General features: G+C 41.2%; 1 protein-coding gene across 8 annotated transcripts in view; it reads left to right on the top strand.

Annotated features, from left to right (window-relative positions):
• LRRC8B (leucine rich repeat containing 8 VRAC subunit B) overlaps positions 1-16,157 on the top strand; it is an 80,338-nt gene that overhangs the window by 45,626 nt on the left and 18,555 nt on the right. For 6 of the 8 annotated variants that reach the window (XM_079776616.1, XM_079776614.1, XM_079776612.1 and 3 more), the window contains one exon: positions 9,665-9,765. The exons of the other annotated variants lie outside the window; for them this stretch is intronic. The gene's annotated coding sequence lies outside the window, so the exon portion shown is untranslated. The remainder of the gene's footprint in view (positions 1-9,664; positions 9,766-16,157) is intronic. 8 annotated transcript variants of the gene reach the window in all.

Here is a 16,157-nt window from a genome sequence, read left to right as displayed (position 1 = left end):
AAAAGAAATGGCTGCCGGCCACCACAGAGCGAGCAGGAGGCTTGGCTCCACTCCAGGCTACAAAGTTTCAATTGTAGAAGATACATAAATCCCAGATACCAGGGCCTCTACTTGGGTCGCCAGGGGGCGTGGCTGGCCTGCAAACCACCACAGGCCCTTCACCCAGGCCGCCCCACACCCCAAGGGAACCCCCACCCTGATCCGGGATACCCTTCAGGGCAAACCAGCTGGCCCCCACCCATGTACCAGGCCTCTATCTATCTAATAAAAGAGTAATATGCAGATTGACCATCACTCTAACACACAAGATGGCTGCCCCCGTGTGGTCAAAGATGGCTGCCCCCATGTGGACACAAGATGGCCACCACAAGATGGCCAGCAGGGGAGGGCAGTTGGGAGGGACCAGGCCTGCAAGGGAGGGCAGTTGGGGCAATCAAGCCTGCAGGGGAGGGCAGTTAGGGGTTACCAGGCCAGCAGAGGAGGGAAGTTGGGGGTGACCAGGCCTGCAGGGAAGGGCAGTTGGGTGGGACCCAGGCCTGCAGGGGAGAGCTGTTGAGGGGGGACCAGGCCTGCAGGGGAGGGCAGTTAGGGGTGACCAGGCTGGCAGGCAGAAGTGGTTAGGGGCAATCAGGAAGGCAGGCAGGTGAGCAATTGGGAGCCAGCAGTCCTGGATTGTGAGAGGGATGTCTGACGGCCCGTTTAGGCCCGATACCACCAGGATCGGGCCTAAACGGGCAGTCGAACATCCCTCGAGGGGTCCCAGATTGGAGAGGGTGCAGGCTGGCCTGAGGGACACCCCCACCCCACCCCGTGCACGAGTTTCGTGCACCGGGCCTCTAGTCCTATATAATAAAGAGCTAATATGCTAATGGTCGTGATGCCCTCACGCCTTAACGACAGATCAGCAGGAAGCTGCGTGCACGGCAGGCACGGTTGGGTGGGGCTGTGTGCACGGCGAGGCATGCGAGGGTGAGTGGGGACTTGACGCTGCATCCCCACCTGGCGCCGGCCAGGGACGTGATGCTGCGTTCCCCCACTGGCGGAGCTTGATGGGGGTGGGGCCAGCCAGGTCTGGGTCTCTTCCCTTTTAATGTGCACGAATTTTGTGCACTGGGCCACTAGTATTATAATAATGTGGCTGCAACTTCTTTAAATGTGTTCTAGTTAATTTGGTAGTTCACTAAAAGTATCCAAGAACTAAGAGGTCTTTTCTCTAAGATAATCACTATCTAAATTAAATACATGATGGGATGGGAGGACAATCTAGCTTTGACATCTGTCACCCCATTGGTCGCCAGGGTTGATTCAGCTGATCTGGCTGGTTAGGCAGGTGTCCCCTTCCTCCTTCACTAGTCCACATGCATCCCTCCCAAAGTAGATGACTTTCCTCCCAGAGGAGAGGACCGGTCTTCAGTCAAGGGCATATGAGTAGCTGCTAGAACCTCCAAACAAGCTTTCAAGGTCCATCTGTAGGAGAACATAGGGTAGTCAAGCTTTCAAGACTCCAGACGTATAAATGAGGCACTGCACGTAGAAGTTAGCCTGCCTTTAAATTTTTTAAAATTAATTAATCAATTAATACATGATGTATTCCATGACTGTGAAAAACAAGGATAAGTAAAGAATGTTCTGGAAACAGCCTAAGTGCCCATCAGCAGACGAATGGATTAAAAAACTGTGGTATACCTACACAATGGAATACTATGCTACTATAAAAAAAGAAGGACCTCTTACCATTTGCAACAGCATGGATGGGCCTGGAGAACATTATGCTAAGTGAAATAAGTCACACATGATCTCACTCATATGTGGGATATAATGAACACATACTGATGAAAAATAGATCCAGAGACAAAGAAACACTGAAGAGACCATCCAACCTCAAAGAGGGGGGCGGGGGGGTTGGGGAGGTAAGAGATTAACCAAAAGATTTGTATGCATGCATATTAGCATAACCAGTGGACATGGACATTGGGGCGGTGAGGGCTTGTCCTGGGGGCTGGGAGGGGTCGGGGGTGGTCAATCGGGAGAAAAGGAGACATATGGAGTACTTTAAACAATAAAATAAAAATAATTTTAAAAAAGAATGTTCCTTAAAACTCAGAGTGACTGAGCTTTTATTGGGCTATCTAGGGTTGTTCCCATGGTTTTAATTGCCGTGTTCAGTAACTTTCTGCCGGGGCTTTAAAATGATTAGGGTTATTTTCTCAATATTTAGAATAGTTTTATGATTGTTTCTTAGACCACTCTACTGCTTTGGGTAAGAGGTTGCAGAATGGTATCACACATCTCTATTCTCCTGTAGTTTCTCTGTGTTATTGGACTATGATGTCAGCTTCTCTCCTTGAAACTATTTGGTTTTAGTGTTCTAGAAATACCGTGCTTCTCCTTTATTTCATTGACCCTGCTTCTCTCTCCCCCTTTATTGCTCTGTGTCTGGTAGTCCTTCTTCATCTGATATATTATCTAGGGGAGAAAAGTTCTGTTATTCACTCACTAAATTCACTCTCTCGAAGAGTTATTAATTCATTTCTATGATACTATCTACTACTTAAATACTCACGACTTCCTATGGGGGGTCAAAGATGGCTGTGAATATTTTGTGATTCTCCCATCAAGAGATAGACTCTCTGTTTCCCCTCCCTTTGGATCTGAGCTGGCCCTGTTTCCTTTTTGAAACAATCCAATGGGACAGAAATGGTGTGGGGCAGGGGTCCTCAAACTTTTTAAACAGGGGGCCAGTTCACTGTCCCTCAGACCGTTGGAGGGGTGGGCTATAGTTTAAAAAAAAAACTATGAACAAATTCCTATGCATACTGCACATATCTTATTTTGAAGTAAATAAACAAAACGGCAAAAACACTCTCCTGTGGCCCGGGGGCCGTAGTTTGAGGACGCCTGGTGTGGGGTTATTTCTAAGGCTGGACTAAAGAGAATTGTAGCTTCTGCGTTCGTGTCCTTGAAAGGCTCCTTCTTAGAACTGAGCCACCTTGCTGTGAGGAAGCCTACACGGCTGTGTGGAGGAGCAGCCAGGCCGCTGGTCATCAGCCCGAGCTGAGCTCCAGGCCAGCAGCCAGCCCTAGTGCCAGCTCTGTGATTGAGGCATTTTGGACCTTCCAGCCATCCCAGGATTGAAGCCAACACCATGTGAAACAGATTGCCTCATCATCCCACAGAATCATGAGAATGATTTTGCTATTTTAGCTGCTGAGTTTTGGGATGGTTTGTTACATAGCAATTAAGAGCCAAAACAACAACTGTACCTAGAAGTGCGGTGCTGTCATAACAAAACATCTGGCATGAGCTTTGAGACCAGATGGTGGTGAAGACCTGAAGGGCAGTGAGAAGGCTATTAAATGTTGGCTGGGTCCTCAATGGGTGACTCGGTTGGTTGGAGCATTGCCCCGTACACCAAAAGCTTGCGGGTTTGATTCCTGATCAGGGCACATACCTAGGTTGTGGGTTCCATCCCCTGTCGAGGTGCGTGCAGGAGGCAACTGATCAATGTTTCTCTCTCACATCAATGTTTCGCTTTCTCCCTCCCCTCCTCTTTTCTCTGAAGGTCAATCAAAACATAACCTCTGGTAAGGATTAAAAAAAAAAAATGTTGCCCGGAAAAACAGTGAGGAAACTGCTATTGGAGAACATAAAATGGTACCATTGTTTTTTTTCATCATGGCAGAAAAATCAAGACTGTCCCCTACATGGAAGATTGAAAATGAACCTAATGAATTTGTGGATCTAACTTGGGAGATTTTCCAGCAGAATATTGAAGTGCCAATTAGCTTATTTTTTTTAACCACCTATAATCAAAGTATTGCAGAGATGAATTTAAAAAGAGACTATTCAGATTTTAAGTCAACTTTAGAGGAGATATTTGCGGATGATAATTTTCTAGGGTCATAAATAAAACTGTTTCTTATGGCCAGCTTCCTTACCCAGCAAAAGGTACTTCGAGGAAGAAATGGCCTCAGGTCTAAAGATTAGGTCCAGAACACTACTGCCATAAAACTTGGTCTCGGGCTAAAAATAAAAGCCAGGGCATAGCTGTAAGACCTTTGTATTAAGATTTCAAAAGATTTAAGGCAGAACCTCCTAGATCTTCTCAGCTAGATGTAAGGGTCTCTAAGAGACTTAAGGACATTGTCTCATAGCATTGAGGACCTGATTTAGGTGACACGATCCTGGATTTGAAGCCTGAACTTGATGCTGTAGTGGGCTAAAACTTTGGGGGGCGGGGACTTGGGAGAGGGTGAGCAGGCCTGGTATGCGTGGGAATGTAAATTTGGGGACAGAGAATGGGCTGTGGTGGTTCAACATGGCTGCAATTCCTTGGCACTCTTCCCATTGAAAGGTGTTGGCTTCCTCTCTCCTCGAACCTGGGCTGGCCGTGTGACTCCTTTGGCCACTAGAATGTGTTGGATGTGACGCTAGCTTCCAGGGCTCTGCCATAACAGATCTGCAGCGTTCACCTCTGTGCTTGGAGTGCACCATCTTAGACCCCAGCTGCCTCGCTGTGTAAGGTCATGCAAACGGCCACGTGAAGTGTCTCACATGAGGGATCTGCCAGCCAGCAGTCGGCACCAGCTCCCCGCCTGATGAATGAGGACATTTGCATCTTCCAGCTACCTTTGTGCCAGCCAACACCCTGAAGAAGAGAACCGCCCACAGAATCACGGGAAATAAAACTGTGTTTTTTTTAAAGCCTTATGGTTTGGAATACGCAAAATAGCCAGCCAACATCCTTGCCATCTGTATGTGATGAGTTGCAGCCTCTCTCTGGCAAAGGCTGTAGAGACACCCTTCCTAAACATCTGAACATACTGTTTTCTGCCTTCTGCATTTTTGTAGGGTCAGTTCTTCAGTGTTCCAGTATTTATGGTGCACTGTGTGCTAGAAACTGCGGAAGGTACTACAGTAGCATAGGATCAAAATCTGAACCTATTTGACTCCTGCTTCTCTATCGGGTGTTGGCCAGTGGCGTGAATTTTCATTTACAGTGACTATTTCATTCTTTGCTTTCTTTTCAAATACATTAAACATTTCCCTTATTATCTCTGGCCCACATGGTTGAAATAGCCTTTCAGCTGCCCCTTTGTTTCTAATCCCTCCTCCTCCAATCCGTCCTGCAAATCTTGACTCAGTGACTCGCTGTTCCCCTGCCTCACATAGCTGAGCCTCTGAGGCTCATGGGGGCGATAGTAGTTGTGCCTTTACAGTCTGGGGAGGTGAGGAGGGGGCACCCTAGACATCTAGGGAAACGGGAAACGTTCAGAAGACTTAAAAGGTAGGCACTTTCCCCAGATATGTTATTGCTAATCTTTCTTGTGGGCTTTCTCCTCCTACAGAGATTTAGAAATGGTAATAATAATAATTTTGGCCTTACCTGGACCACTTGAATTGCTCCGTGGGAGTGGGGCCTGGATTTAGGTTTCATTTTATTGTGCCCCAGGCGATTCTAATGTGAAGCCAAAATTGAGAACTGCTGTCATCGATTTGTGATTCTTATAAATGGTCTCTGCACCAGCAGCAGCCACATTAGCTAGGAATTTGTTAGACATGCTCATTCGTGGGTCCTGCTTCAGACCTAATGAATCAGAAACTCTGAGGGGAGGACCGCTCGCTTCTGTTTTAATAAGCTCTCCAGTGCCTTTGTGGATATTAATAGAAGAGAAACACTTGACTAGATAAATCTTAGTTCCATTCCAGGTCTCAGAACCACAACTAAATTTGGGAAGGGTGTTTGTTATTTGAAAGTTGCTATATTGACAAGATCTGAAACAATTGGTAAGGGATATAAACTGGTATACTAAGTGTCTTGCTAGTGATCATTTTGGGTACTTCTCGGATCTCTAAAGAGTAGTTCAAGGTATTCTTTATTATTTAGTTTTCAATTACAGTTTGGATTCAACAGTATTTGTATTACTTTCAAGTGTACAACAGAGCAGATAGACATTCATTTGGTTATAAAGTGTCTCCTTCAATAATTCAAGTGCCCACCTGGTACCATAGATAGCTTTTACAGTATTGTTGACTATATTTCCTATGCTTTACCTTAAGTCCCCAGGACTTATTTGTAACTATTAGGGTCGACAAAGGATGTGTGTATGAGGCCAAAATGCATAAAGAATTATGAATTTATTAGGTCATCTGGAAAACAGATGGGCTAAGCCCCCAAATGGTGCCAGCACCCAGGGACGGTGAGTCAGAGATTTTAAAGGATCCTAGGCGAGCTTTTTTGGTAGGGAATTCTCCGGGCAGGTCCAGATCTTGGGCAAGTCCAAAGGGGAAAGTTGCTGGTCTTAGTAAATGGAATGTGGTCTAAGTGAAAGGGAAAGTCGATTGCAAAATGATCTAAAGGTCAGTTTCCTAGGGAAGGGGGTATCAATTTCATCAGTTGATAGACCTAACAGTAAATATCAATTAGTCCTTCTTAAATCGCATCACCTTTTTTCACCTTATCCCCCAAAACCCCTCTCAAGGGGTTATTTAAAATAAAGGAGCAAATTTATCAGGGATACTGATACTTTGTTTCCCAGAGAGAGAACTCAAAGAGGTGAATTTAAATTTCAGTTAGCTGTATGATCGACCCAAGAAACATCTTGAAGTAGTACTAAACATTTTGAAGGGATATAAAATGACTTTTAAATCAATTTTCAGTGAGAGTAAGAAGACAAAAACCCCATTTTGAATTGTTTAGCTATATCCCTGCCTGGGGTCAGAGAACAGGGATCTTTGAAGTACCTGCCAGTTCTAAGCATACAATGACTCTAAATACCATCTGATCATCATTTGTTTATTTTGTCACTGGTTATTTTGGAAATGCTTTCAAAGTAAAGTAAGGACTAGTGGAAAGTAAAGATGCCTAACTTGAGTGTTGTTGTTCCAGTTTGGGAGACTTTGGGGTGAGATTGTCAAATGAAATTCACGTGCTTTGAAAAGCTTTTATGATTTTTTAAATGAGGTTTAAAAGCTAAAGAAATGGGATTAGGACCATAAAATCTTTTACTCTTAACATTGTTTCTTTGAACTGATTTAGTGCATTTGTGTATTAGAAATAGAGATCTGATTTGGATTGAATCCTCATTGTTTGCAATAATACGGTCTGGAAAAAATTTCCTAGACACAGAAACGGTATTGCATTCTGTAATGACAAAGGACAGCTATGCTCTAGCTCTCCAGTTAAACACTTCAATGAGAAAAATTAACATCAGTTAATATATCGGAAGGCTTGAGACTTTTCATGCATCATTACATTCAGATGTTATATATTTATATATTTACTCTTAGGTCAATGGAAAATGTTTAGTAGGGGAAAATGTGAGCTGAGAAAGTAGATTATATAATCTGTGACTGGAGACATTGCAGAAAACTATATTTGCATCCTTGTTTTTCAAAAGATTGTAATAGGACCCAGTTACAGTGCAGATGTGGGGATAAACGGATATCTTCATCAGTTGGGGCTGCTGTGACAAACTACTATATAAACTGGGTGACTTAACAAACATATATTTCTCACAGTTCTGGAGGCTAGAAAGTCCAAGTTCAAGGTGCATTGTGTCTGATGAGAGCTCACGTCCTAGTTCATAGACAGCCACCTTCTTGCTCTGTCCTCATATGGTAGAAGGGCAAGAGAGCTCACTGGGGTTCCTTTTATAGGCACACTACTCCCATTCAGGAGGGCTTCCCCTCAGGACCTAATTACCTCCCAGAGGCATCACCTCCTACCACTATCACATTGGGGGCTAGGTTTCCCACGTGTTGGGGACACAAATATTCAGTCCGTTGCAGTTGAAGAAGGCAGTTAAATATTCAGCTTTTCCTTTAGCATTTGAGAGAATCAAGACTGGCATAGTAAAGGGATTGAATGAGACAGTGTGGTCTGGTGGACAAGACTTGAGATTTGAGTCTGAGGACCTAGGTTCTTGTTATATCTATTTCTTCCTGGTTTTGTCAACTGGGACATGGTAACTTCTTTGGGCCTGCCTTATTTTCTATGTTTATAAAATATGAAAAATAATATTTGTCTCAATGGCTTGTAAGCATGACACAAATTAATATAAATGAAAGTCATTGGAAACTAGATAGTAGATTATTATTAATAATAGATTTTTATTTGCTCTTTTATTGACAAGGGACTCATCAAAGGAAATATGCATTCGAGGAAAAGTTTATAATTCTTAAAAAGACAGAAGTTCTTTACAGATAATTTTCAGTTAGAATAAATATGGTGAACCTGAAGTGAGTTATCGTTCTCTGACAGACTAGTTACAGTAGTTTCTCACTATGATTATTTACAAATATTACCGTAGGTGAAGATTTGTATTTCTCTGCTTTCATAGAAATACTGTGTTTAAAGTAGAAAATGTATTTGCAATATTTTTTAAAAGCTGTATTGTATGCCAGAAGTCTCATCATGGCTGAACAGCATTTTGGAATGATGCACTAATTTCTTTTCTGGCACATTACAGATGCAGTACAATGGGAGAATATGTAAAATGTTTCACACACCGAATGTCTTTATCATGCTTTCTGCACAAATGCAGGTGTATATCATATGCGTAAGCCTTTGGAAAATGTGAATGAGAAACTCATGGCCCAGTGGTGCTAAACATGGATGAGTATACAGCTCATTTGTCATACACACTAACTGTGCTCTCTGGCCTGCAAAATAATTTGATACTGGTTAGTAATTATTAAGCAGGCTTTACACACACACTGGTAAATTCAAAGTAACTTTCAGATATGCCCAACTTTTTTATATTTGAAAAATGATAAGGAAGCAAAATTATTGCTAAAAATATCTGCAATACAGTTTGGGGTCAGTGAGTGGATTTCAGGTATTTAATAAACCATATTAAATGAGGATCATATCTTCAGGGCAAATATCAAATGTATACTAACCTTCCCAGCAACATTCAGAGGCTACATAGGCATTAAAATTTTTCACACCCAATTTAAAAATTTTTTGTTTTAGAAAGTTGTCACATTTCAAATTCATTAATGCATATGTAATTTAAACTATTGCAAATTATTATTTGAAGAAGATACTAAGAATGGCTTTTATTAATCCTCAAAGGTAAAAAAATGGATATAAAAGGGTAACTACATTTAATAAATACCATAATTTCAGAGAACTTCAGCCCTATTTCTGAGCTGTGTCTTAAAAAGTTATTTACTTGTGACTATTTCTAATGAAATCAGTAGGCTAAGTTTTAAGAGTGTTGAGTCTTCTCATTTGGACAGATGTGTGGTTTTAAATCAGAGTGCAGAAATTACAAGGTCTGACAGGATATCTGATAAATGCAAGCAAGACCAACTGTATAAGGACTGAGTGAGGGAAACTAACATATGTAGATTGCTTGGGGAAAGCTAAGTGTTCATCAATGTACTGTAGACATGGGATTTTAAAATCTGTTATGTCTAAATTTCTGTAGAAAATTTTCTGTCATTTAAGGGAGTTCGGGTAGTGAGTATGATCTGATCTGTGAGTGAGGTTCTGTATATATAGCTTTGCCAAGATGTGCCACAGTGTGGAAAGTGCACTGATTTATGAAAATTTACTTCTAACATTATATCTTTTGATGGAGAAGTTCTGTGAATACAGTATCTCAATTTTTTAAAGTAATTGCAGCTATTTCAAGATATCTGTGCTTTCTCATAGAATGAAGACAAACACAGAGATGGTGTTTCTAAGAAATTTTAAAAGGTGTAGGCCTCCTGATTGAAGCATTGTCAAATTATTGGAATCATTTTTTTATTGTTGTAAGTATAAATATTTGAAATCTGTTATTTTGGTCAATGTTGGCTTGTGTTCTTTGTTGAATAAATATTCATTCTCTGTCAAATACCGTTGTCATTGTTAGAGCTGTTTAAGTTTATCTCCTCCTGCAACTTGAGTTGCATACTTGAATTAACTTAACTCAGGACCCTTGAGAAAACAAATAAGGTCACGATGTTTGAGCTAGAAGAGCCCTTAGAGATTTCTGTTTCATACTATGCATCCGTTACAAGGAATTCCTTGGTGATGTCTCTAACAGATGATCATCTTATTCCTCTAGTCCAGACGTGGGGGATGTCCAGCCCACGGGCCATGTGAATCCCACGAAATCATTTGGTCTGGCCCTGCCAGGGCGTTAGGGGTGAGTTAATGAACTATTTGACCAAATATAACAGGCTACTTTTTAAGATGATAATATTATATGGCCCACGAATAATGTTATAAATATCCAAATAGCCCTTGTCGGGAAATAGGTTCTCCACCCCTGATCTAGACCCTGGTAGGGAGAAGGGCTGAACTGTTTCACACAATTCCCAGTTCTATGGATGTTCCACCACAAATGGAATCAAAATATGACTTTCTGAAATGGCACCCACCTAGTTCTGCCTCTAGAGGAAATCCACTTATTCTTTCATCAAATAGTCATGCAAAAATGTGAAGAAATTACTAGGTTCCCCTACTCATTTTCGTTGTTTTGTTTTATTTTTCAATGACAGTTTACATTCAATATTATTTTGGTTTCAAGTGTACAGCATAGTGGTTAGTCATGTACTTTATAAAGTGATCCCCCTGATATTTCCAGTACCCACCTGGAAACATAGTTAGTATTACAATATTACTGACTATATTTCCTATGCTGAATTTTACATACCCGTGACTATTTTGTAACTACCAATTTGTACTTCTTAATCCCTTTACCTTTTTCACCCCGTTCCCCAGTCCCCCTCCTGTCTGGCAGCCATCAATCAGTTCTCTGTATCTATAAGCCCATTTCTGTTTTGTTTGTTTACTTATTTTGTTCTTTACATTCCAGCGTAAATGAAATCACATGGTATTTGTCTTTCTCTGACTCATTCATTTTACTTAGCGTAAGACTGTCTAGGTCCATCCACACTCTCCGAAATGATAAGATGTCATTCTTCATTTATGATTGAGTAATATTCCATTGCCTATATGTACTACTGCTTTGTATCCACTCATCTATAGATGGGCACTTGGGGTGATTACATGTGTTGGCTTTGGTAAATAATGCTGCAATGAACATAATGTTGCATATATTCTTTCGAATTAGTGTTTGGGGTTTCTTTAAATATATACCCAGAAGTGGAATCACTGGGTCATAAGGCAATTCCATATTTAAGTTTTAGGGAAACCTCATACTATTTCTCATAGTGGCTGCACCAATGTGCATTCCTACCAACAGTGCACGAGGGTTCCTTTTGCTCCACATCCTCACCAACTCTTGTTATTTGTTGATTTATTGATGCTAGCCATTCTGACAGGTGTGAGATGGTATCTCAATGTGGTTTTAATTTTCAATTCTCTGATGATTAGAAATATTGTGTATCTTTTCATATGTTTATTAGCCATCTGTATGTCCTCTTTGGACAAACTATCTATTCAGGTCTGCTGCCCATTTTTTAATTGGATTGTTTGTTTTTTTAGTGTTGAGTTATATGAGTTCTATACAAATTTTGGATATTAACCCCTTATCGGGTGTAACATTGGTGAATATCTTTTTTTAATTTTTAAAATGTATTTATTTTGTTATTCCTCAACTGAGGATATTTTTTCCATTGATTTTTAGAGTTTAAAGGAGGAAGGGAGGAAAGAAAAAGAGAGAAGGGGAGAGAGAGAGAGAGAGAGAGAGAGAGAGAGAGAGAGAGAGAGAGAGAGAAGGGGACGGGAGGGGAGGGGAGGGGAGGGGAGGAGAGGGGTGGAGAGGGACTGATTAGTTGCCTCCCACACGTGCTTAGGGCTGGGGATCAAACCTGCAATCCAAACCCACAACCGTTCCGTGCAAAGGCCGACGCTCTAACCACTGGGCACATCAGCCATCAATATTTACTTTATATGTCCATCAATATTTACTTTATATATTTAGGTCCTCCTATTTTGGGTGCATAAATGTTTGTAAGGGTTATATCTCTTGTTGAATTGATCCATTTATCATTATGGAATGTCCTACCCCTCCTTTTTTTGTTTCCATTTGCATGATATTTTTTTCCATCTCTTTACCTTCAGCCTGGGAGTGTCTTTCATTCTGAGGTGAGTCTCTTATGGACAACACTAGAGGCCCGGTGCACGACATTCGTGCACTTGGGGGGGGGGGCGGTGTCCCTCAGCCCGGCCTGCACCCTCTCGCAGTCTGGGAGCCCTCAGGGGATGTCTGACTGCCGGCTTAGGCTCACTCCCCATGGGCCTAAGCCGGCAGTTGGACAGCCTTGGTGCTGCTGCGGAGGCAGGAGAGGCTCCTGCCACCGCCACTGCACTCTCCAGCTGTGAACCCAACTTCTGGCTGAGGGGTGCTCCCCCTGTGGAGTGCACTGACCACCAGGGGCAGCTCCTGCATTGAGCGTCTGCGCCCTGGTGGTCAGTGCGTGTTAGGTCAGTGCATCCGGTCATTCCGCGGTTAGGTCAATTTGCATATTAGCCATTTATTATATAGGATATATATAAGTCTTTTTTTTTTATTCATTCAACTACTCTAGGTCCTTAGAATGGACTATTCAATCCATGTACATTTAAAGTGATTATTGATAGGTACTTATTTATTGCCATTTCTTTCTTTTCAATTAGGTTTCTTTCTCTTTCTTTTCCTCCATCTTCTTCTTTTTAATATATTTTATTGATTTTTTACAGAGAGGAAGAGAGAGGGATAGAGAGTTAGAAACATCGATGAGAGAGAAACATCGATCAGCTGCCTCTTGCACACCCCCCACTGGGGATGTGCCCGCAACCAAGGTACATGCCCTTGACCGGAATCGAACCTGGGACCCTTGAGTCCACAGGCCGACGCTCTATCCCCTGAGCCAAACTGGTTTCGGCTCCATCTTCTTCTTAAGCCCCTTAAATATTTCTTGTGATACTGGTTTGATTATAATGAACTTCTTTAGCTTTTTCTTGTCTGAGAAGCTCTCCTTCAATTCTAAATGATAGTCTTGCTGGATAGAATAGTCTTGGTTGTAGGTCCTTGCTTTTCATTACTTTGAATATTTTGTTCCAGTGCCTTCTGGCTTGAAATGTTTCTATTGTTAAATCAGCTGACAGTCTTATGGAAGCTCTTTTGTATGTAACTAACTGTCTTCTTGTTGCTTTTAAGATCCTCTCTTTGTCTTTTACCTTTGCCATTTTTATTATGCTGTGTCTTGGTGTAGACCTCTTTGGGTTCATTTTGTTTGGGACGCTCTGTGCTTCCTGTATGTCTCTTTTCTTCACCAGGTCAGGGAAGTTTTCAGTTATTATTTCATCAAATAGATTATTGATCCCTAGCTTACACTGTTCTCATTCCGGTACCCCTGTGATGCAGATGTTATTGTGATGCAGATGTTATTGCTCTTCATGTTTTCCCAGATCTTTAAACGATCTCACTTTAAAAAATGTTGTGTTTTGTTTTGTTTTGTTTTGTTTTTTGCTGCTCTGATTGGGTGTTTCCTGATACCTTGTCTTTCATATCACAAATTCTATCCTCTGCTTCATCTAATCTGCTATTGATTTCTTCTAGTGTATTCTTCATTTCTGGTTCTTTTTCTTCTTTTTTTTTCCTACTGAAATAGAAACAAACATATTTACAGGACCTCAAATCAGATTGCTATAGAGATAGGGAAGAGCTTCCTCCACGGAATGAATTCCTCTCCATTTAAAAAACAGAGTGAAAGGTGACAGGGTGTCAGGAATCTAAAAATGCTATTTTTTAGAAACCGAAAAAAATACTCAAGAAAGTTGTCTCTGCAACATAAAACCCAGACCTCCTGCTTATAAGGCTAACCTGGAAGCTGGATTACCCTACAAAGCAAATAAATGTTCTCTTCTCATTGTCATTATACTTTTGGCAATTATTTTTGGTGTTAATCTTAATCCAAGGATATTTTTCCATTGATTTTTAGAGAGAGTAGAAGGGAGGGGGAGTGACACAGAGAAAGAAACATCATTGTGAAAGCACAACATTGATTGGCTGCCTCCTGCATGCCCGTACCGAGGGTTGAACCCAGAACCCCAGCATGTGCCCTGGACTGGGAATTGAACTGGCAACCTCCTGGTAACCAACTGAGCACACCATCCAGGGCAGCAAAATGTTTTATTACATAGTAATGTCTCTGGGAGGGATGAGCATTAAGTTGAGAATTTACCAAATAGCTCCTTAAGAAATGACAAAGATGGAGCCATGTGACCCAGAAACTGGAAGATGATGGGTCAAGGTATGCCTACCTTACCTCCTGCTTAGGATTACCCTCACCTCAGATAGGACTAATCTTAAAAAACTATTGGCAGCATTTCAGAGCTTTCTCACATTCTTTTTGTTTTTGTTTTTTTCTTTTTCCCCTTTCTCCCTTCCCTCTCCTCTTCCTCTATTCCAGCTACACTTAGATGTTTCTGCATAATGCAATGGAAGGCATGGAGTTTGGGTTGGTGGGGGGCTTCACGCCACAGAAAGATAACCATTAACTGGGTGGTTTTGGCAAGTAACCATTATTTGCCTTGATGTCCTCACCAATAAAATGGAGATCTCTATTTTCTTTTTAAATTTTTATTTATTGATTGGATTTTAGAGGGAGAGAGAAGGGAGAGAGAGACATTGATTTGTTGTTCCACTAATGCATTCATTGGTTGTTCCTTGTATCTGCCCTGACTGGGGATTGGACCCTCAACCTTGGCATTTCGAGATAATGCTCTAACCAACTGAGCTATCAGAGCAGGGTGAGATCTCTATTTCTTAATGAAGCTATAAGACTAAACAAGCTGATTTAACACAGTAAATGGAATACATTAGGTGCTCAGTAAGGTCTTGTTCTCTTCTTTACCTTTTCTTTTTCTCTGCTGACTTGCCTGCTTCCCTCCCTCTTTCCAGCATCCAAAGATCTAGCAAACAAATGATCATTCCTCTAGGATTATATCATAGCACATCACTGAAATTCAGTTTCACTTCGGCAAAGCTATAGACAAACAACCAGCATTTAACTGTTGCTTCTCCACTTTGAGAGGACTTTGAGGGACTAGAGTTCTTGATCACCTTGCTAAGAGCCATGACTGTGGGATCCATGGATCAGGGAGCAGTTTCCCAGGTGAACAGTGCCGGGAGCCAATCACAACCCCAATTTGAGGTGTTCCCGTCAGATGGAATCGTCCCCCCACCTGGTCTTCCAGTCCTGGGGGACAGGAAAAAAGGAAAGGTTTTCAGGTTGACCCAACAAAGTGTTAGAGAAAGACTGATTTCATCAATATTAGTAATGACTTTTTTTTATGAAGTAGATGATAAGTTCACTGTGTTTGTGAGCATGCCATTTCTCAACACTGATCAAGAATAGGAAAGTTTTTGAATAAGAGAACTAAAGTTCAACCACAGATATCCAGAGAGCAGCCTTCTGTAAATCTTTGAACTTTTGTAGCCAAAAACTAATACTTTGTGCTGAATAAACGGTCTTGAGCACCTAGCATAATCCAGAAGACAGTTTGCACCTAAAGCACCATAATCTTGCCTTCACTATCCTCCCTGGGACAAGAAATAGAAATGTATAAATCAAAGGCAAGCTATAAAGGAAAATCTGCCAGTTTTAGTTACTGATTTTCTTTTTCTTTTTTTTAAGAGTGTAAGTTTCGATGTCTATATGTGTGCTTTTATTATTTTTATCAATCTACTGCAAGTTTTCAATGTAAACAAAGCTCTTACTTGAAAAGAATAACCAAACTGATTAAGCTGCCTAAAAAGGCAGCTTTTCAGGACAGTGGTCTAATTTGCAGTCTTCGAGGCCAACTTAATAGTGATAGCAAAAACACTTTTATAGCTGCATCCCAAATTTAGAAAATAGCCTTTACATTTTCAAGATGAAATTATCTTACTGTTAGTTTTGGAACACACCATAACTTAGACAACTGCTGAAATCATTTACTGCTGTGATTTGGAGTATGAACCTGGGAATCATGCCCTCTTTAAATTATCCATCACACCTATTAAAATCAGCTTCTTGTTGATCCTATGTGTGTTTCATATTCAACTAAAATGCTTTCATATTTAAATATCACTGCAGCTGTATATACAACCATTTTATTGAAGCCATGAATGCTTTAATTATGACTTTTGTTTCATTTCACTGAGGAAAAAGCCAAAGCATTTTTACAACAATGTATCAATGAAATGCAAAATCAAATACCAGTCCAG

Source organism: Cnephaeus nilssonii, assembly GCF_951640355.1.
Source record: "Cnephaeus nilssonii genome assembly, chromosome: 7".
Lineage (NCBI taxonomy): Eukaryota > Metazoa > Chordata > Mammalia > Chiroptera > Vespertilionidae > Cnephaeus > Cnephaeus nilssonii.
This window is presented reverse-complemented; position numbering and strand designations above follow the sequence as displayed.